Genomic DNA, 6,414 nt, shown 5'->3' with positions numbered 1-6,414 from the left:
CTAAGGCCCACTTGACTTCCCATTCCAGGACGTCTGGCTCTGGGTCAGTGATCACACCATCATGATTATCTGGGTCGTGAAGATCTTTTTTGTACAGTTCTTCTGTGTATTCTTGCCATCTCTTCTTAATATCTTCTGCTTCTGTTAGGTCCATACCATTTCTGTCCTTTATCGAGCCCATCTTTGCATGAAATGTTCCTTTGGTATCTCTGATTTTCTTGAAGAGATCTCTAGTCTTTCCCATTCTATTGTTTTCCTCTATTTCTTTGCATTGATCGCTGAAGAAGGCTTTCTTATCTCTTCTTGCTATTCTTTGGAAGTCTGCATTCAGATGCTTATATCTTTCCTTTTCTCCTTTGCTTTTTGCTTCTCTTCTTTTCACAGCTCTTTGTAAGGCCTCCCCAGACAACCATTTTGCTTTTTTGCATTTCTTTTCCATGGGGATGGTCTTGACCCCTGTCTCCTGTACAATGTCACGAACCTCATTTCATAGCTCATCAGGCACTCTATCTATCAGATCTAGGCCCTTAAATCTATTTCTCACTTCCACTGTATAATCATAAGGGATTTGACTTAGGTCATACCTGGATGGTCTAGTGGTTTTCCCTACTTTCTTCAATTTAAGTCTGAATTTGGCAATAAGGAGTTCATGGTCTGAGTCACAGTCAGCTCCTGGTCTTGTTTTTGCTGACTGTATAGAGCTTCTCCATCTTTGGCTGCAAAGAATATAATCAATCTGATTTTGGTGTTGACCATCTGGTGATGTCCATGTGTAGAGTCTTCTCTTGTGTTGTTGGAAGAGGGTGTTTGTTATGACCAGTGCATTTTCTTGGCAAAACTCTATTAGTCTTTGCCCTGCTTCATTCCATATTCCAAGGCCAAATGTGCCTGTTACTCCAGGTGTTTCTTTACTTCCTACTTTTGCATTCCAGTCCCCTATAATGAAAAGGACATCTTTTTTGGGTGTTAGTTCTAAAAGGTATTGTAGGTCTTCATAGAACTGTTCAACTTCAGCTTCTTCAGCATTACTGGTTGGGGCATAGACTTGGATTACTGTGATATTGAATGGTTTGCCTTGGAAACGAACAGAGATCATTCTGTCGTTTTTGAGATTGCATCCAAGTACTGCATTTCAGACTCTTTTGTTGACCATGATGGCTACTCCATTTCTTCTGAGGGATTCCTGCCCGCAGTAGTAGATATAATGGTCATCTGAGTTAAATTCACCCATTTATATGTGTACAGACATATAAACATACATTTATGTACTTGGGTATATGTATCACATACATATAACATACATACACATGTGTTATGCACATATATTATGTATATCATGTATAATGTATATGTATATACACATATGCATATACATATATGTATACAGATAGTACATTTATTATACAAGTATAAAAAGTGCAATATATGATATATATGATATAATTCTGTACTGTAGTATATTATATCACATATATAATATTATAAAAATTCTTAATATAAATATAATACCATTTTCTATTATCTCAAATATATTTAATAAATCATTTGTATATTATCCATATCACATATATAATTATACATATGATATATAATTACATATCTATATTATATACCTACATATCAATATTACTGTATAGGACACGTATATTATAGATACATAATTTATCTATATTCTATCATGTATTTCACATATCAGTGTACAATAATTTATATATATATATATATCAATAATATGAATTTTATATGTAATTTTATCATATAATATATGAAAGTGAAGTTGCTCAGTCGTGTGCAACTCTTTGCAACCCCATAGACTATAGCCTATCAGGCTCCTCAGTCCATGGGATTTTCCAGGCAAGAGTGCTGGAATGGATTGCCATTTCCTTCTCCAGGGGATCTTCCCGACCCAGGAATCGAACCCAGGTCTCCTGCATTGCAGGCAGACGCTTTACTGTCTGAGCCACCAGGGAAGCCATATAATATATAGTTATTTATATATCATAAATTCTATATTATGTTATATGATGTATTTTATATATAATATTATGCTATATATACTACAATATATTATTTATATATTCAATGTTTATACCATATTTTATACCTTGTTATATACCTTATGATATATATATATATTCTATAAATCATATCTAACATATTGATAACATATATGAATGTATATATTTAAAATGTTTTAAAATATACTTCTATATATATTTAATACACATAAGCATACATATTTATATATGTATGCACATGAGTAAATGTATATACATACATGAATATGCACATAAACATGCATATATACACATACATATATATGTGTGAAAGTGATATTGAAGTTGTTCAGTCATATCTCTTTGCAGTCCTGTGGACTGTAGCCCCCCAGGCTCCTCTGTCCATGAGATACTCCAGGCAAGAATACTGTAGTGGCTTGCCATTTTCTTCTCCAAGGGATCGTCCCATCCAGGGAATGAACCCTGGTCTCCAGTATTGGAGGCAGACTCTTTACCATCTGAGGCTCTAGGGCAGTCCATATACCCATACACACATGCACACATACACATACACGTATACACATGTACATAGACATGCACGTGCATATATGTATGCATGTACATATGCATGCATGTGTATACATATACCTATGTACACATACATATAGATGCATATACTTATTCATATGCATACATGTATATCCAAACATAAAACAAACATATATTTATGCATGTATGTACCTATGTGCAACACATGCACACACACACATATTTGTGCAAATATACATATGTTTATGCATATATACATATACCTACACATATATGTGCACATATATGTATATTTTATATATCTATGCACATGTATCTGTGATATATTATATACATATATACATAAATATATATGTATTGTTATAATAATGTATATATATATACATCTAAACAAACATATATATGTGTATACATATGTTATGTGCATATATACATGTATGCATATACATATATATGCCTACATATGTATATACAGCATAAATATATGTATATATTTATAAATGTACATATATGCACACCTATATGTGTGTATATGTACATACATGTATAAGTTTGCATATGTATACATGCATATGCATATGTATTCCCATATATACATATGTATATGCATGTGTATGCATTCACAAATATGTGTGTATGTACATATGTATGTACATATATTTATGTATACTACTGTGGGCAGGAATCCCTCAGAAGACATGGAGTAGCCATCATGGTTAACAAAAGAGTCTGAAATGCAGTACTTGGATGCAATCTCAAAAATGACAGAATGAACTCTGTTTGTTTCCAAGGCAAACCATTCAGTATCACAATAATCCAAGTCTATGCCCCAACCAGTAATGCTGAAGAAGCTGAAGTTGAATGGTTCTATGAAGACCTACAAGATCTTTTAGTACTAACATCCAAAAAAGATGTCCTTTTCATTATAGGGGACTGGAATGCAAAAGTAGGAAGTCAAAAAACACCTGGAATAACAGGCAAGTTTGGCCTCGGAATATGGAATGAAGCAGGGCAAAGACTAATAGAGTTTTGCCAAGAAAATGCACTGGTCATAACAAACACCCTCTTCCAACAACACAAGAGAAGACTCTATACATGGACATCACCAGATGGTCAACACCAAAATCAGATTGATTATATTCTTTGCAGCCAAAGATGGAGATGCTCTATACAGTCAACACAAACAAGACCAGGAGCTGACTGTGGCTCAGACCATGAACTCCTTATTGCCAAATTCAGACTTAAATTGAAGAAAGTAGGGAAAACCACTAGACCATTCAGGTATGATCTAAATCAAATCCCTTATAATTATACAGTGGAAGTGAGAAATAGATTTAAGGGCCTAGATCTGATAGATAGAGTGCCTGATGAACTATGGAATGAGGTTCGTGACATTGTACAGGAGACAGGGATCAATCCATCCCCATGGAAAAGAAATGCAAAAAAGCAAAACAGCTGTCTGAGGAGGTCTTACAAATAGCTGTGAAAAGAAGAGAAGCGAAAAGTAAAGGAGAAAAGGAAAGATATAAGCATCTGAATGCAGAGTTCCAAAGAATAGCAAGAAGAGATAAGAAAGCCTTCCTCAGCAATCAATGCAAAGACATAGAGGAAAACAACAGAATGGGAAAGACTAGAGATCTCTTCAAGAAAATTAGAGATACCAAGGGAATATTTCATGCAAAGATGGGCTCGATAAAAGACAGAAATGGTATGGACCTAACAGAAGCAGAAGATATCAAGAAGAGGTGGCAAGAATACACAGAATTGTACAAAAAAGATTTTCATGACCCAGATAATCACGATGTTGTGATCACTTACCTACAGCCAGATATCCTGGAATGTGAAGTCAAGTGGGCCTTAGAAAGCATCACTACAAACAAAGCTAGTGGAGGTGATGGAATTTCAGTTGAGCTATTTCAAATCCTGAAAGATGATGCTGTGAAAGTGCTGCACTCAATATGCCAGCAAATTTGGAAAACTCAGCAGTGGCCACAGGACTGGAAAAGGTCAGTTTTCATTCCAATCCCAAAGAAAGGCAATGCCAAAGAATGCTCAAACTACCACACAATTGCACTCATCTCACACACTAGTAGAGTAATGCTCAAAATTCTCCAAGCCAGGCTTCAGCAATATGTGAACTGTGAACATCCTGATGTTCAAGCTGGTTTTAGAAAAGGCAGAGGAACCAGAGATCAAATTGCCAACATCTGCTGGATCATCAAAAAAGCAAGAGAGTTAAAGAAAAACATCTACTTCTGCTTTATTGACTATGCCAAAGCCTTTGACTGTGTGGATCACAATTAACTGTGGAAAATTCTGAAAGAGATGGGAATACCAGACCACCTAACCTGCCTCTTGAGAAATCTGTATGCAGGTCAGGAAGCAACAGTTAGAACTGGACATGGAACAACAGACTGGTTCCAAATAGGAAAAGGGATACATCAAGGCTGTATATTATCATCCTGCTTATTTAGCTTATATGTAGAGTACATCATGAGAAACTCTGGACTGGAAGAAACACAGGCGGGAATCAAGATTGCTGGGAGAAATATCAATAACCTCAGATATGCAGATGACACCACCCTTATGGCAGAAAGTGAAGAGGAACTCAAAAGCCTCTTGATGAAAGTGAAAGTGGAGAGTGAAAAAGTTGGCTTAAAGCTCAACATTCAGAAAACGAAGATCATGGCATCCGGTCCCATTACCTCATGGGAAATAGATGGGGAAAAGTGGAAACAGTGTCAGACTTTATTTTAGGGGGCTCCAAAATCACTGCAGATGGTGACAGCAGCCATGAAATTAAAAGATGCTTACTCCTTGGAAGGAAAGTTATGACCAACCTAGATAGCATATTCAAAAGCAGAGACATAACTTTGCCAACAAAGGTCCATCTAGTCAAGGCTATGGTTTTTCCTGTGGTCATGTATGGATGTGAGAGGTGGACTGTGAAGAAGACTGAGCACTGAAGAATTGATGCTTTTGAACCGTGGTGTTGGAGAAGACTCTTGAGAGTCCCTTGGACTGCAAGGTGATCCAACCAGTGCATTCTGAAGGAGATCAGCCCTGGGATTACTTTGGAAGGAATGATGCTATAGCTGAAACTCCAGTACTTTGGCCACCCCATGCAAAGAGTTGACTCACTGGAAAAGACTCTGATGCTGGGAGGGATTGGGGGCAGGAGGAGAAGGGGACAACAGAGGATGAGATGGCTGGATGGCATCACTGACTCGATGGATGTGAGTCTGGGTGAACTCTGGAAGTTGGTGATGGACAGGGAGGCCTGGTGTGCTGCGATTCATGGGGTCGCAAAAAGTCGGACATGACTGAGCAACTGAACTGAACTGAACTGATCATATATATATATATATATATATATATATAGTTATCCAAACATATGCATATGCAAACATTTGTGTGCATGTATATATATGTATTCATGTGTGTATATGTATACCTGCATACATATGTGTTTATATTCATATACATGCATGTCTGTGTATATATACAACATAATTATATTAGATTATATATTGGATAAACATAATTTCATATCAAAATATTAAATATATTATATACTATTAACATGTATATAAACTATATACATAATAATTATACAATAATACATTGAACATATTATTATGTAATTGATACGAATAAGTCTTTCTTATATTGAAATAATTTATATACATGTGATACATTATATTATATCATATTAAAATTTTGTATAATATATAATTATAGTATATAATACACATAGAATAATTATATTACTGATATTATATATAATATTATCATATTATAAAATATGATTATTTTATTATGAAAATATAGTATAATCTATAATATATTTTAGGTAATTATATTGTGT

The sequence above is a fragment of the Bos indicus x Bos taurus genome, chromosome X (genome assembly GCF_003369695.1).
Source record: "Bos indicus x Bos taurus breed Angus x Brahman F1 hybrid chromosome X, Bos_hybrid_MaternalHap_v2.0, whole genome shotgun sequence".
In the NCBI taxonomy this organism is placed as follows: Eukaryota; Metazoa; Chordata; class Mammalia; order Artiodactyla; family Bovidae; genus Bos; species Bos indicus x Bos taurus.
Note: the sequence above shows the minus strand (reverse complement) of the source record.